A 17726-nucleotide genomic window follows, 5' to 3' on the forward strand; every position below is an offset into this window, starting at 1 on the left:
ATTCTACAGTACAGTAAAACTTGGGCACTCATTACATTTCTGAATATACCTACTTCAGCAATATTAAGTTCCTTGTAGTAGTTACAAGACAATCACAGGAGACAAATGCACCAAACCAATTAACACAATGTTAAATATTTGCTAAGTAGGAGAAGCTTACATAATAGTTTTTTATTGTCCTGGAGGAAATACTGAAAACAAAAGGTAATGGGAATTTTTCAATGCGTTGTTTTGAAATTTTATCACCCTTTTTTTCTCTATTGTATGACATATATACATATATGTATATATACATACATATATCATTGTTGTTCATCCTCATTTTCAAAGAGGTGATGTCTTGACTTGTGTGTGAATTGGATTTGTGAGAAAGAGTTTCACAAAGTAATCAGCTTCACTCTCTCTTCCAGAGTCATTAAAATCTAGTGTCCAGACAAAAGTCAATATGACTGACAATGTGTCCAGGATGCAATGGATGACCTTGGAATCTTCAGGGTCTGACTGAGCTCTAAACACACCACAGCACCTGCTTCAGGCACCTTCATGGTCATTGGAACAAATTGTTCTCATTCACCCATTCCACTGGAAGAAGTCTTCGCATGCTTGGGATAGATATCCACCTTACTCAGTGATGGGTTTGCAGCCTGTCAGTTACCTTCAGTCTTGTTTAGCCTGTCTGCCAAGCGAGTTTACTGAAACGTTGCTGCTGCTCATGCTACAGCTTCTCACAACCAAAGGCTAGAGTTGAGTGTCAGGTAGACACCAAAGATGGATGAGGAGTCCTGAAAAGGGCTGCACAAACTCTCATACCAGAGGTGCTAGTCCTTCCTGAACACCCCATGTATGTGTATACCCTCTGTATATATGTACATGTATGAATATATGTGTGTATATCTCTGTGTATCCGTGTGTGTGTCCAAGCCTGTGTAAAATCAGTGGCATTTTTTTCAAAGCCGATATCTTCACCCAAACTGATTCAGAGCCTACATTTATGGACCCATCTTATGACCCTTTCCTAGTCTCTCGAGGAACACATAAAAAAATCCTGTAAATAGATTTTAATTGCACTTAACAGCAAATTAATTCTTCCCTCCAGATATTCCACTGACTCATCGAACTAGAAAACAATTCAAAAATACAGGCACAGACTGAGTCACATTTTTCAAAGTTATTCAGGAGAATTGGACTCTTTCCAATAGGTAAGAGTAACTAAGGTGATTTAAGCGCAAGTAAACAGGACAGGAGCCTGAGCTCCAATGCTCTCTTTGTCGAAACCTGTTCTTTCAGAAAATCGTTTTCTTTTGCCATTGGACAACAAAATGCATTGTCAAGAAATTTTATTGCAATAATTATAAAAGATGTCCATTTGAACCCATTGAGGTCTTAGTGATTTTATAACACCCAGCAGACCTCCCTGCAGGAGAACTCTATATTTATGTGTGCAATATATGCGAGAATTGAGATCGTAAAATTAAATGACCACATAGAACTGTCATTTCTATGATGAGCGCCTACATGTGTGAAGGCTGGTTTATTTTGTAGCATCGGGTTGCACTAAATGGTCCACTATCTGTGAACATTTTTAATCACGCATTTCTTCACTCTTTCTACAATATTACACTTGAAGGACTGGTAAGCAGTTTGCTACGAAATGGTAAATGGCTACTGGCAGCGCTAACCTGACAGAAGTGCTCACTAAAATAGAAGTACAGTACATATTGTATGCAATTGTTTTATGAGGGACATTATGGTTACTAGAATAACATTTCACCATTACCAACTGCTGAGAGAAAAGTCATTAAGATATTTGGCAAGCCAATGCAATTTTTCAACAGAGCTGGAGTACAGACCTTAGAATAGGTTCAATGGAAGGAGGCTAGCTGTCTCAAAAGAAGATTGGGGTGGGGGGGATCCACTCCACTTTTCCATATTGTTTTATTCATGGTACTTCATTTTCAGATTCCAATGAGAAAATTATTGTGTTTGTCAAGTTAAAAATGAGAGGTGCTTGATCTAAATTCTTTTTTTATTCTTTAAATAAAGGTTTTATTTTGAGTTCCAATAACTACCAGGTTTGGCTTTAGCAAAAGTTTTTTTTTTTTTTTCAGAGAGCCTTTCTAGCATAAAGAATAATTAAAACTTTTTTTTGTAGTTCACTTTTTTAATGATTAAAAAAATTACTTGAGGGAGGAGGAGTTCCCTAAAAAAGTCATCCAGATAAAATAGATTTCAATTCAGAATTTCAGATACATATTCACATATGCAGGTATATATATATATACACATATATATGCGCATACATATATATATATATTACACCATTCCATTATTACAGTGACAATAACAAGCTAACTAATAATTTTCATACTTTATCAGATTTTCAGAACACTGGACCTGGGTTTAACTCCCACTTCAGGCCCTTATTAGCTATATGACCTTGGGCAATACATCACTTAGATAATAACTTAGGTGATGATTCAGCTTCCTTAAAGGTAAAATGAGGGAACTAGACCTGATGGCATTTGAAGTCTCTTTTAGTTCTAAATCTATAAGTTTATGTCTTCACTGAATGCCACATATGCATCACTATCATATTTGTCAAATTGGCTTCCTTCTCCTAAAACAGACTCAGCACCATCTAATGACTGAAAGGGTTAATTAATCATTTAGATGCTAGATGCATCATGCACACACATATGAGAGAATATTAGAGTCAAAAGGGAACTTCAAAGACCAATTATTCATTCTGATGCTAACTAGACATTTGAAAATGTTCAGGTGATTCATTGTAATATTTTCAGTTTCTTCTAGGTCTTTTTTGTGAAGTCACATGTTCAGAGGTTTGAAAAATTAATTCATTAATTTTAACATTATTTTTAATTTTTAAATTTATTTTTAACATTTTTCTTTTAAATTTTGAGTTCCAGATTCTATTTTTAACACTTACTCCTCCTGCAACCACTAAGACAAACAATATATCAATTATATATTCATATGTAAAATATTAATTAAAAATTAAGTTCCAAATCATCTCTCTCCCTTCTTCCCCTCCCCCACCCACTGTGAAGGCAAGACATGTGATATAAATTATACATGTGAAATCATGTAAATATTTCCATGTTAACCATGCTGCTGGAAGGAAGGAAGGAAAGAAGGAAGAAAGAAAGAAAGAAAGAAAGAAAGAAAGAAAGAAAGAAAGAAAGAAAGAAAGAAAGAAAGAAAGAAAGAAAGAAAGAAAGAAAGAAAGAAAGAAAGAAAGAAAGAAAGAAAGAAAGAAAGAAGGAAAGAAGGAAGGAAGGAAGGAAGGAAGGAAGGAAGGAAGGAGGGAAAGAAGGAAGGAAAGAAGGAAGAAACAAAGAGAAAAATACTTCTATCTGCAATTCAAACTCCATCATTTATTTCTCTGGAGCAGAATTCTTCAAAAAATAAATTCCCAAACCCTGAACCTTTAGATGACACAACCACTTCCTGTTGGTTCTGTGGCTGGCAAGGATGAGAAGTGTTGCATCAAAAATGATTGGTGGCTGAATCAACAGGCATTGACCGGTTTGTGGGCTCTAAGAAGAATTGAGGAGAAACAGATCTCTTTAATCCTTGCTCTTAAATATATGTATGTATGTATGGACATAGCATTTTCTCTCTCTTGGACTTCCAGCAAAATAGTGGAAAGGGATTTTTCCTCCACATTTCACCTCCACTCACCACGAGGCAATATTAGCCACAAACATGTGGCATTAAAAACATGGACTTGAGTATGAGGACTCATCCTTCCTTTCCTTTTTCCTTCCCAGATCACTAGCTGATGGCCATCAGTCTTTAAAATAGAATGTTTCCAGCCCTGACAGTAGCCAATTAGAGAGGTAGAAAGTTTCTGATTCCAGTGACAGTTGTCCAGTGGGAGATACTTTCTGTAACAGCCTTCTCAGAAAACATGACTCCTGACATGCTTATGGTAAACTGAAGAACTAAAGAGCCATGCTTGACTGACCAGGAGTCTTGGACTTAGCAAGTTGCTAGGACAGTGTAGGCCAAAGGCAAAGGTAACAAATCCGAGTTAGCTGTTCAATAGTCCCAGAAAATTGCCTTCACTTGCCAAGAGAGAATGAGGATGAAGGATTATTGTTTTATGTTTCTGTCTTTTCTTTCTTTTTTTATGCTTTAAACATTTTCTCTGGTGAAGGAAATAAACCAATCTGTTATGCTTGATGCCTATTTTATACATTAAATACTTTCTCCTGTTAGCTATACTTTGGGACGGTCATAGACATGAGCCATACTTAAGCATTTTTCTTTTGGAGGTTTTACACAGAATGGTCAGGGAGCATGAAGGTAGAGAGAAATGATAAACCTGACACACCTCTTCCATCACATCCTCTCAGGATGATCCCAGTCTGTGTGATTCCAGAGAGAACAGTCCATTTGTAGTAGAACCCTTGAGTCATGGCCTACAGGGAAGTAAAGGAAAGGCCTCTCACATGAGAGCGCTTGAGCTGAGCCTTGAAAAGACTTGAGGATCTTAAGAAGCAGAATTGAGGAACGAAAGCATTTAGGACATGGCTGGGATGGAGGGGAGGTAGTAAGGCCTGTCATTAGAGAGAGACTGATTTTGTTCCTAATTAGAATTTGAGAAAAGGACCCGATACACATAACTATAAATCCTATAATCCTTGAACATCATAGGATCATGGGATTTAGAATAGAAAGGAGTATAGAAGTCATCTGGCTGAAAACCTCTCATATAACAGACGAGGAAACTGAGGCCAAGTTTCCCCACACACTGCAACATAAAAGCTGTTGAAGACCCTTTGCATGTAGTGACAGTATATTGGCTATGATCAGTTTTCACTAAAAATAAAAATGGTGATCATTTCATTTTCTTTTAATACATACTCTAGAGTTCATCATGTGTAGTAGCCAAAGAAACTCATTCCATGTAATGCTCTATGAACTTGGAAGGTGTGAAAAAGACAAGAAAATTATAGCACTCGTCCATTTAATTTCATTCTCCTAACCCAAGCTCCCTCATTCACCAATCTGGGCCCAACCATAAACCAACCTGCAAAGTCTTTGCAGTAGATGGTTGGTGCTTGGGATTAGGAAGGACTGATGATAACCCCTTCAGAGACCTATTTAAAAACCATACTGAGAGTTTATTCTTCCATTTCCCTGCTAGTATCTTCTCGCCTACTCTGGCTCTAGTCTCCTAACCTCACATACTCCTGACATATTCAAGCTTAGTTAAATTGTCCCTATTTAGGCCTTGATGGGGGGCATTTCTATTTGATGAAAAAGAAAACAATCACTAAGGTGATTAAGGGACATATTTAAGCCCAGAAGGTATTGTCTCTGCCAAACTATTGGGGATTTTTTTTAATGAAACAGCCACCTTGACCTTTAAAATGCTGAACAGCAGCCCTTGGAAGAAAGATTTTAACAAAACATATACTTCAATTGAAAGAGAGCTGGGAAAACCTGCCGGGTAAACATAATCGCTTCATTTTTTCAAAGTTTTCCGGGCTTGTGACCCGAGGGAAAGCTTAATTAAACTCAACGAAGAAGAAAAAAATTAAATCATAAAAGTTGAATAAGTCAAAATATGAAATATTCAATTATTATTGCCTGTGGGGTTTGTTTTGTAAATATTTTATCCACAGTCCGCACTCAGCTTCCTTTCTTCCCTGTCTAGAAAAGTGCTATCTGGGGAATAAATCTATGCTTCCCCTCTTAGACTCTCACTCTCGTCTTCTTCTTATAATTTATTAAATGATGTTTTTAGAAACATAAGTACGCCAAGGTTCTCTTCTTACTGCTCTGTTTCTGTATTCTCTCACAGGATTGCAGCAATTAGAGATTAACAAAGAACCATTAGAGCTTCAGTCCATCCTTTGGGAACTCACACAAGATTATTCCTTTCATAGGCTAATACCACTCCTTTTTCAAACACAACATACTAAATGACCCATGCAACATGACTTTCTCAAGATGGGAGCACATATATTTGCCTCCCATTCATGGAAAACCAATAAAGTTTTTCTTCTTCATCCCAAAATGATGTATTCCTTCCAAAAATTTGAAATGTCAAAGCTCAGTTTATCACTTCTTAAATTTATGTTTCTTTGAGAATTCTGAATTCACAGTGAGGTCTGGTAAGACTTTAATCTTCCAATACATTAAAAAAGAAGGTACAGAGTTTGAAGTTTGTATTAAGTAAATGGTCCAAAGTTAGAATCTGCTGCAGAAAGTAAGAAATGCCATGAAGATCTTAAGAAGAGCCCACCTATGTTAAAGAAATTCCATCTTGAGGGCAGTTGGTGCAGAAGGATAAAACACTGGGTCTGGGTCAAGAAGACTCAAATCCAGCCTCCAACACTTACTAGCTTTGTGATCCTGGGCAAGTCACTTACCTCTACCTCAGTTTCCACATCTGGAAAGTGGTCTAGAGAAGGAACTGGCAAACCTCCCCAGTATTCTTGCCAAGAAAACTGCAAATGGGGTCACAAAAAAATCAGACATGGATTAAAATGACGGAACAGTAACAACAATCTATAGAAAACCAACCCATCATGCTGACACTCTGAGAAGACTGGCAGCAGTCAGGGACAGTGGCTTGTATGAATATATTTTTTAAGCAATTGGGGATAAGTAACTTGCTCAAGGTTACACGGCCAGGTGTTTCTGGGTGGCTGCTAAGTGTCTGAGCCCAGATTTGATCCCCAGGCTATCCCCACACTGGAGCCGGTGCTCTTACTCGCTGTGTAACCTGGATGCCCCAGCTTGTATGAATATTGACACAGACATTTATACTCCTAGCTGCTTACTTATAGTAGCATTTCAGCATGAGATGGGTAAGGACCTACCTGATTACATAGAAGTACTGGAGTGGGGGAGGGAAGAGAGAATAGGTGGCTATGGCAACCCAGCAATATGGTATCCCATCCCAGTTTTTTTCAGTTTCAGAGCAAGAAGAAGCATTTTTGGCCCTGGAGAAAAATCAAGGAGCTGCAGTTGATTGCAATCATCTGGAGGAAAGATTATGTAAATCTGAAGTAGGGTCGTGGCTGAGTTAGAATAAGGAAGGAAACAGATTGGTGAGATATGGTAGAAATAGAATGGAGAAGACAGAGCAAATAATTAGGTAGGTATGAGAGATGAGGAAGAAGGAGTGTTTAAGGGTGACTCTTGGATTGTGAATCTAGGTGATGGGAGGTATGTTAGTGTCCTCAAAAGAAATTTAAAAAAAATTAAAGGAGGGTGGGTTTGGAAGGGAAGATGAGTTCTACTTGGGACAATTCAATTGGAAAACAAAATATATGCATACAAATATACCTATATGCATGCATACATATGTACATACAAATAATTTTTATACAGATTAGCTCATTTGATACAACAATCCTGTGATGTTGGAACCAAGGTATTATAATCCCTAGTTTATAAATAAGATTCTGGAGTTGTAAATTGTCCAGAATTGTGCAACAAATAAGTGTCAGACAGTATTTGAGGAATAATAATAATAGCTAGCTTTTAACCCAGGTCTCCTTCACCCTAGCCATTCCATTATGCCCTACCTAATTCTCATATTCTCTATTTCACTGCAATTGATACTTCATGGTCCTTCTAGCCCATTAACTTCTTCTCTGTCTTAATTGAAGAATACAATTAACTCTGTCTCTTGCTGATTCCTCACCCCCTTAAACTTGGCCATCCTAGTCTCTCCCATGGATTCCATTCAGCATCCATGTAGATAACTCTGAAAGCCATGTCTCTACCCCTGGGCCATCCCTAGAGCTCTAATCTAACATTTCCATCTATTTGGTCAGTATTTCCATTGGATGGGTTGAAGATATGTTTCCAACTTTTGGGGTACAATTTCAACCCATGTCCACCTTTGGCTTGAAAGTCACTGCATATCAAAATGCATATTGTTATACCTTGAAATGTCTTGTCAGGTTCTTCATAGTATTTCTCTACCTCTTCAACAGCATAAAGTAAAATTATTTTCTTGGAAATTTGCTTTTTTTTTCAACTACTTACCATTAGCATTGAATACAAGGTGGCAAACTATCCCATGAAATAATGTTTCTTGTTGCTTTGGGACGTAAAATAAAGCAACTCTCCATTCCTTCATTTGCCTTTCTAAGGAGAACCTGTACACCATCTTTATTTTTAGCTGTTAATTCCTTTTGTCTTCCAGTGTTCTTTACACTGAGAATGTTGAGATTGATACAAATTATTTCCTCTGCATATATCACAACTCATTAGTCCTTATACAAGGAACTCACACTTAGTCATAGTAAGTAATTATTAATTCAATATAGTCATATCAGTGACCATGTTAAAAAAAAAAGCAACAACAAACAACTTTGTGGTTAGACAAGTAACAATCTCCATGGCCCTGTAAGATGAAGAGGTTGGGCTAACGTCTGTTGGAGGTTAAATCCTTTCATCCTTGTTTTTGGTTGTTCAGGCATTTCTCTCATGTCTGACTCTGTGTCAGTCCATTTAGTGTTTTCTCAGCAAAGATCCTGCAGTGGTTTGCCATTTATTTCTCCATCTCATTTTATAGATGAGGAACTGAGGCAAACAGGGATAAATGACTTGCCCAGGGTCACACAGCTAATAAGTGTCTGAAGCTGGATTCGAACTCAGGTTTTTTCACTCCAATCCCCATACTCTATCCACTGTGCCACCTCACTGCCCTTGTTAGCGTAGTAGCAAATTTAGTACCATCTGTTTCCCTTTCTATTATTCTGTCACATTACTACAGAAGCAGGAGGGGAAGAGTGGATAAATAAGGTCAATTCTTAGTTAATTCACATTTATTAAGCACCTAATAGAGGCCAATCACTATGCTAAGTGGCAGGATACAAGAAAAGGCAAAGGACAGTCCCTGCCTCCAGGAGCTTAAGATATGATAGGGGAAGGTAACAACAAGAAGTGGAAAGTGTGGTTGGGGAGAATCTAGGAGAGCACAATTATGTGAGAAATGGAAAGATGGCTCGTGTGCACATCTAAGAAAAGCTCTCCGCCCTCCACTCAGAGGAAAGACAGGACTGAAGTGATCTGGCGGGGTGGAGAGGTTCTTGGGGTCATGACTGGGAAGTCCAGAGGAGCACAGCTAGATGGGAAAATGAAAAGGCGAAGTCATCTGTCTGTGATTTTTCTCTGAGATGCAGAATGAATGAGCTTCCTTTCAATCCTTGAGTAAGTAGAGAGTCCAGCATTGGTACCAATACTCTAAGGACTTTCAGGGGAAAATTAAGCAAAAGTTATATCAAAGATCATAGACAGAGACCTGAAACAGATCTTAGAAGTCAAATAATACAGCCCCCCTCATTTTACATATAAGGAAACTGGGGCCTATGCAGAAAGGTTATGGATCTCACCCAAATTCACCCAAGAAGGCACTGACAGTGGCGGTATTTAAACCCAAGTCCCCTACTTCGATTTGGCCCTTTTTTTACACTGTACCCACCTGCTTCCTGGTTTTAGTAAAATGAAGCAATGGTCTATCCTTTAATATCAATATTCAACTGATATTTTATGGCTCTGAGTCATTGAATTCCACCATCTCCAGATAATTAAAAATTAGTATTACTCGAAGGGTGATTGAGAGGGATATGGTGTGTGTGTGTGTGTGTGTGTGTGTGTGAACAGGTTGTAATCACAAATAGGGAAGTGGAGTAAAGAAAACAATCAAATAAATGAGAAAAGTGATCTGTTCACATTTGTGAGAATGAGGAAAACCAGTAGACAGTTCAGGGGCTATGCTTGTATTCTCATGATGTTAAGAGTAACAAAGAAGGCCCCTGCACATTAAGTGGGCCCTTATGATGAAGACATCTGAAAGAAAGCATGGACACGAGTTACATAAGCTAAGCAGGCATGGATGGAATGGTATATGGATTGTTGGGGAGAAAAGCTCCACAGATGAGATCACAGAATCCTTGGAGTGTTTTGTGCACTTACACTATGTAAATAGTAAGCTTTTAGGAGAGTGTAAGCTCCTTGAGGTCTGGAATCACTGTTTCTATATTCCTAACACATAGTAAATGCTTAAATCCTTATTATATTGTATTGGAGTCTAAAGTAACCAAATTAAATTACAGATACATAACTAACTTCTCATCTGATGTCCTTTTATTAACGGAGGAGAAAGAAAGGAAGGCAGAGAGAAACTGTTCCCTGGCTCTGTAAAGTAGTGGCCAAGGGGAGTGATAGCAGCCATCAGGGCCTGAGTGTGAGCCTCCCCACCCCCAAATGCCAGCCTTGTTGCTGGTCTTGAACTGCACTGCAACAACAACAGTCAATTATTACAGTTACCCACAATTAGTCAGGGGAGGCTTATCTGCTTTGTCAGTTGAACTAAGACCATGTCTCCCTCTATCCTCTTCTGGTTTCTGATTTTTGTACATTTCTCTGCTAATTAGCCTTAGTAGTGCTCAAACCATGTCACCCCCTCCATTCAGGAAATTACCATGATTCCTTATTTCCTGCAATATCAAATATAAAATCCATGTTTTAGCTTTTAAAGCCCTTCATGACCTGGTCCTTTCCTGCCTTTCCAGTCTTCTTAAAGCTTGTGACCATCCACACACTTTTAGATCCAGTGACATTGGACTCCTAGCTATTCCTAATCTACAGGACATTCCATCACTTAAATGCAAGCATTTTGTCACTGACTGTCCCACATACCTGTCATTCTCTCCCTTTTCCTCTCTGACTCCATTTCCCAGCTTCCCTGACTTCCTTTACTTTCCACCCAAAATCCCACCTTCTGCAAGAAGGCCATCCCATTTCCCCCTAAAGCAAGTACCTTCCCTCAAAGATTACCTTTAATTTATCCTTTATAGACATTCTTTGTCAGGGACAGCTTGGTGGTACAGTCAGACATGATTGAAACAAGAGAACAACAATAATAACAGCAAATGTTTTGTTTGTGGGCAGTGAGGTGGTGCCATGGATAAAGTACTGGGCCTGGAGTTAAGAACTTCCTGAGTTCAAATCCAGGCTCACACATTCACTAGCCACAAAACCCTGGGCAAGTCACTTAACCCTGTTTCCCTCAGTTTCCTCATCTATAAAATGAGCTGGAGAAGGAAATGGCAAACTACCACAATGTCAACCCCCCAATGGGATCGTGGAGACTTAAACATGACTGCAACAATTAAACAATAACAAAATGTCTTGTTGTTATATACAATTGTTTACATGTTGTCTTCCCCATTAGAGTGTGATCTTGTTGAGAGCAGACTATTTTGTGTTCTTTCTTTGTATGCCCCACACTTCACACAGCATCTGACATACAATGAACATTTAAGTGATACTTGTTGACCTGAATTATAATGCATGGACGGAGACTTTGTTATAAAGACAAAGACAGGTTAAGTCCAAGCCATGCTACTGGCTAGCTGTGCATCATTTAATGAGTGCCTTCACCTCTGCTGGTCTCAGTTTCTTCTTCTCTAAAACTAGTTGGACTAGGTTATCTCAAAGGCTTCTTCCAGTGCTAAATCTTCTGATCCTCTGAAAATATATCCATATTAGACACAATACTGCATTAGGTAATGGGATTTCTCTCTGCATTTCTCTCTATTTCAGGACTAATGTAAATTTGCTATTTTCCCCTCAATGGTTAGCAAATTAGTAGATTATGCCTATGTTGACACTTCCCTTCTCACTCCAATGGTTTGCTTATTTTACTGATAGCTACTATTCTCAATAGGGACTGCTAGAACATGAAAATTGGGTCGGTAAGGCTGGAAGGCTGAGAAATTGTTTCAGCACTTAATTTTTTGTTCCTAAGGCTATCAGAAAGGTATTCCACAATGCCACATTTGGACAATAAGGCTATAAAGGTTTTTAAGTATTAGCTCACCAACCAAATGTAAATCTGTCACTCAAGGACCAGCCTGTGCCATACTGAAGAGATTCTTTACCAGAGGCTCAGTAAATAGATTATGATTTTCTTTTAATTCAAAGCAATTTGTGGATTCTATCAGTGAAGGCATAGAGGAGCTATGTTATACAACAGTGTAGGGTGTACCTAAACCATGCTAGTCATGGATCCTGGAAGTATTTAAATAGTAACACATCTATTCACTCACTCACCCGCTGCTATGGACCAGGTGGTTATATATTCAATCTTGAAGAGTGACAATTAAAATAAAAATAAAGAGAAGTGCACCTGTGAAGGGAAGGGAAGATATGTAAGTAATCATTATCAAACACCTCCAGAATAAGTTATTCCTGGTTATAATAGTGACTCATTGGCAACTATTTGGTGACAATGCAAAAATCGAAGTCAAAGAATTCTTCCAAAGCTACTGTTATGTTCTCTTTTTGACAAACTCTGTCAACAAACTCGGTGTGTGCGTGTATTTTCCCAACCTTTCATTGAGGGTGTAATGACTGTTTCTCCTTGTCCCCTCTGCCTTATTTTCTTGTCCCTGCTTGCACCTTTTACCAGAAGCCTTTCCCAATCTTATCAGGGAAGGCCTTCCTTCTGGGACAATACCCAATTTATCCTGTAGATATCTTGTTTGTTCATGGCTGTTTGCATTTTGTTTCCCCCATTAGACAGTGAGCTCTTTGAAAGCAGGAGCTCTTGTTTTGTCTTTGCAACCTCAGCACTTAGCACAGTGCCTGGCGTATAGTATGATTACTGGCATATAATTGGATTACTTACTGAGTTTCCCTTCCTCTTCTACCCATCTACTATTCCTGTTCTGTTCTCATTCTCCTCCATTCCAGTGTGAACTTATACTTGTCCAATTTAGTAAAACATTGTTCTATACTCTTTTATCCTTGGTCCTTGCCCTACATCTATTCCCACTTTATTGTAATAAACACTTGGTCACCCTCATCATCTCCTTCTCTGCTCCAGTTTTTAAACAGCAGAATACTGAAGCATGGTGCCCTTCCTTCACCTCCAACTCATTTCTGATCAGATTTCCTATGTTCTATCTTCACACTGAGGTCACAAAATATGAAGGCATACATTGATTAAATTGGGAGGTACTTACTCCATTTTTTATTGAATTTCCTTATCTCTTCATCTTTAGCAATAGATTGTGAACTATAAACTACAATTATCTTCCTAGAAGTCCATTTGCAAATGTTCATTAGAAATAATGAAATGTGAGATGACCTAGTATTACATGAAACGAGGTTTCTTGTTGTCTTAGAGTGAATAATAAAACCAATTTCTTTTATTTGCCTCTTCAAATAAAAACTTTGATCCATTCTCCCATTTTGGAGAAGCTTCTTTTTATCTTCTAATTTAATTTATAACACATTCATCATGTCAAGACTGATCTAGTTCTGTCTAATGTCTTCTTGGGACTCTTCTAAAATTTCTACTCTCTTCTTCAATCCCTAACCATTCTACCATCCTCCCACTCTTGGTAGCATTGCCTCCTTCAAGAAGTCTGAAGCCAATGGACTTTGAATTATACTTTCTTCAGTCCTGAACAACTCAGAATCTGTCTTTATTTATCCATTCCTTTTGTTCACTCAGTGAATAAAGTTGTAATTCTTTGATAAGGCTCCAATTCTCTGCTTCCATCTAAGAGATAGACCCTATTTAAATGCTCTCAGCAGCCATTTTAGATATCAAGTTTTTTAAATGTCTAAGCTACTCATACTCCTTGAGCTAGTGACCCCAGCATTAGACATATACCCTAAAATGTCAAATAATAATAGATGGAATTGGTATAGTGCTTATATTCTCACTGAATGCTCACAATAACTCTGGGGTGTAGATGGCATTATTTTTCTTGTTTTATGGATGCATAAACTAAGGCTAAGAGAGATTGAATGACTTGCTTAGTGTCACAGAGCTAGTAAGTGCCTGAGAAGTGATTAATACCTAGGCCTCCTGACTCCAAGTTCTCTTTTCTACTATACCATTCTGTCACCATCATGAATAGAAATAGTTGTAGCATACATGCAAAAATATTCATAGCTATATTTTCTATGGGGGCCAAGAACTAGAAACAAAATAAGTGACTATAGGTTGAGTAATGCCTCCTCCCCGAAATCTGTGAAATGATGTAGCAGCAAGCACCCTAGAATACGCAGGATGGCTGCCAGCACAGGTTATTAGATCTGCTTTTCTAAAGGAAAGCAATTCAAAAAAGGGTTAACCATCTTACTTTAGTCTTACTTTAGTCAAACCTATATCATGTACCTAGTTTAGGGGAAAAAGTCAGCACCCTGAACTTCAGAGAAAATAGAAACAGAAGTTACTAGTAAACAAACAAAATAATACAGACAGAGAAACAGATCTATAGAAAGGGCTTCCAGCTGGCTCACCATTACATACATACCTAGTTAGTTATCAGAAAAAGAAGCACCAACATCTGGGTTTTCAAAGCTGGCAGGGGGTTGGGGGTGTGGGGGGGAACTCAACAACTGCCCAGAGTCTCATCTGGTCAAATCACACAACTCTTCCAAAAGTGAGCCCCCTGGGGCGGCCAGGTAGCACAGAGAGTAAGAGCACTGGTCCCAGTGTCCAGATGACCTGGGGATGGAATCCGGGCTCAGATACTTAGCACCCATCCAGGAACACCTGGCTGTGTAACCTTGAGCAAGTTACTTAACCCCAATTGCTTAAAAAAAGTGAGCCCCCAAAAGCAAAACATCACATCAGGGCATATACAGCCTTCTACAAGGTCAAAGAACATCACAACCCTTCTGACCCATTGCCCAATCACAAAGTTAAAAAGTATGGATGTTTCCTGAAAAACAAACATCCCATCACAGGCTCCATGGGACCACATTCAGCCTATTAGGGGGCAGAGTCTATTTTCAAATCAGGGAAGGTCCTCAAATTCACTTAAGTCTATTAGGGGGCAGGGAAAATCTTTAAATTCTCATTGCCATTACAAATGAATAGAATAGAACATGATTTTGCAATAAGAAATGACAAAAATGAGGGATTCAGAGAAATATGAGAGTAATATGAATTTATGAAGAGTGAAATACTCAAAAATGCACAATTACTATAACAAGGTAAACAAAAGGATCACAAAAAAAGGAAAATTGAACTCTGATTAAATGGGGGTGGGGTGGGAATTATGGCCCAAGAGAAAAGGAAATAAAGCATACCTCCCTTCTCATAGCAGAGAGGTGGGGATCTTATAGTGCGGAATACTTTGTTTTGCCAGACTCCATCACTGTATAGGTCATATTTGCTTAATCACTTTTCTCTTTTATGATGCAGGATTCAGTATAGAAAAGTAGTATTAGTTCTCAGAGAAATTATTGTGATATAAAGATAAAGATATACATAAATCCCATTAAATCATATTAATAATATGCAGTGTTCAGTCCTGAAGGACCTCCTACCTCTGCAAAGGTATGAGAGAAGGTATTCACTCAAATCTTTTCTTTTGAGGCCATGCTTATTCCTTTGTGATTTCATAACATTATTTTTTTTAAATTTTGTGGTGGTTATTTTTTGCCATTTACATTGTTGGAGTCATATGTATTGTTTTCTTGGTTCTGTCTATTTTACATCATTTTGCAGAAGTGTGCTTGTTCTCTGTTTTCATCCTATTAGTATTTACCTGTAGCATCATGATATGCTATTCTCTTCACATAAAAATAAATATTTAGTCAGTCCAAAATTCATGGGTATCCAGTTTGCTTCTAATCCTTTCCTACCACAAAAAATGATGCTACAAATATTTTGGTTTGTATGGAGAATTATGTTTAACCAATGACCTCCATGGAAAATAAGCTTAGTTGTGGAATCTTTGGGTCAAAATATATGGATATTCTCATTGTCTAATCTGAATAACTCCAAATTGCTTTCCAAAATAGTAGTACTAATTCACAGATCCAGCACAAAAGCATGATTCTCAACTTCACTCATCTTTTTCAATTTGCTGGGTGAGATGAAATCTCAGGGATTTTTTCTTTGAATTTCTCTCATTACTTAGTGATTTAAAGATAAATATTATTGAGTATCCACTGCCAGGATCTCCTCTCCTTCCCTGGCTTTCATGACACTGTTGTCTCTTCTGCTTCTTTTCTTTTATGTCTTCATATCCTTTCTAAACCTTTTCTATTAGCTAAGCATTTTCCTCATTTACTCTAAGTGTGGGTATCCTCTATGGATATATCATAGTTCTTCATTTCTTCTTTCTCTCTTTTTTTCTCCCTCATTGGTCTCATTATCGAGACTTTGTTGGCTCCAATTTTTACCTCTATGAAAATGACTCACTGTTTTATATATCTAGCTCCTTGTGATGTACCTTCTAAATATCACCTAGATTGAAACCTCAGATTTGATCTATCCAATATTAAACCAATTGCCTCCCTGCTAATCTTATCCCACATACCTGCTTCCCTAGTTCTCTTGATGATGACACCATCCTTCTGTTCATTCATATCTGAATGTTCAACTGACATTTCATTCTTCCCTCATCCTCACTCTTTCTCTCTATCTAGTGACTTCATCAGAGATACTGGATCATTTATAGCTGTTCGCTTCATAGTTGACACTAGAAATGTGAGACCCTTACCTGATGACCAAAATGTAGACATGTCTGTGAGAGAGCTAAATCACGTCAGTCTTGACATAATTGTCATGCTGTAAATTAAATTAGAAGACAAAAAGAAGCTGCCCCAAAATGGAAGAAAGGATGAAAGTTTCTATCTGAAGAGGCAAATAAAAGAAATTGGTTTTATTATTCTAGTCACCTCAAGACAAGAAAAAACTTCATTTAATGTAACACTAGGTCAATCTCATATTTCATTATTTCGGATGAACATTTGCAAATGGACTTCCAGGAAGATAATTGCAGCTTATGGATCATAATCTATTGCAAAAGATGAAGAGATAGGGAAATTCAATTTTTAAAAAATGGAGTAAGTGCTTCCCAATTTAATCAATGTACACCTTCATATTTTGTGACCTCAATATGAAGATATAAGTAGCTTAAAATGGTAATAAAAGTGACTATTGGAAAATATGGCTCAAGATTAGGAGTCAGGAGAGGAAAAAAACTTGTAGATTACTTTCTTCAAGAAGAAAAGTGCTGGATATGGAGAGCAATGAAGAACATACCCTCACCCAGCAAAAATTAAATTGACCACACACAGAGGCAGGAAACAACTACTAACTAATGTGGGAGCCATTCCTGAATCAGCAAAGGTTAGAATCAAGACCAAGTGAAAACAAAGCATAAAAATGTAAAGTCATGGGATGTAATTAAAACAGCTTCAACTTTCCCTATTTGAATAGCTTATTTCCACTGAGACATAAAAAACTGATAATAGAGCAATGAAACAGATTATCACCATTTCCTAATGAAATTGAACAATTATATAATAATTGCCACAGACGGAGTCAAAATAACTTATGAACTTGTTTTTGCCAATGAACATATGATTGATGAAAGTTGTCAAGCAGGGCCAATGTTGAGTTGGGAGATAAGCCATCTTCAAACTTTTAGAGTGGAGGATGGTAGGAGATCATCAGTTGTTTTGCTTCATAAAACTTCAACAGGTAGTAGAAGGAAAAAAGATAAGCATATAGACAGCTTGACAGGAGATATAATTAAGCCAGAGAGTATACTGAAAGCATTCAAGGATGAAATTAGAAAGACAACAAACAGATGAAAAATGGAAAAGATCTGTCAAGACTTCTATAACAAACTCTTTTCTCTAACTATGACAGTCAAGACATTACACTTGGATTCTATCATCACAGACTT

This window comes from Petaurus breviceps, unplaced genomic scaffold (assembly GCF_028583685.1).
Source record: "Petaurus breviceps papuanus isolate PSGF00001 unplaced genomic scaffold, PetGlider_PUasm1.0 688, whole genome shotgun sequence".
Classification (NCBI taxonomy): Eukaryota; Metazoa; Chordata; class Mammalia; order Diprotodontia; family Petauridae; genus Petaurus; species Petaurus breviceps.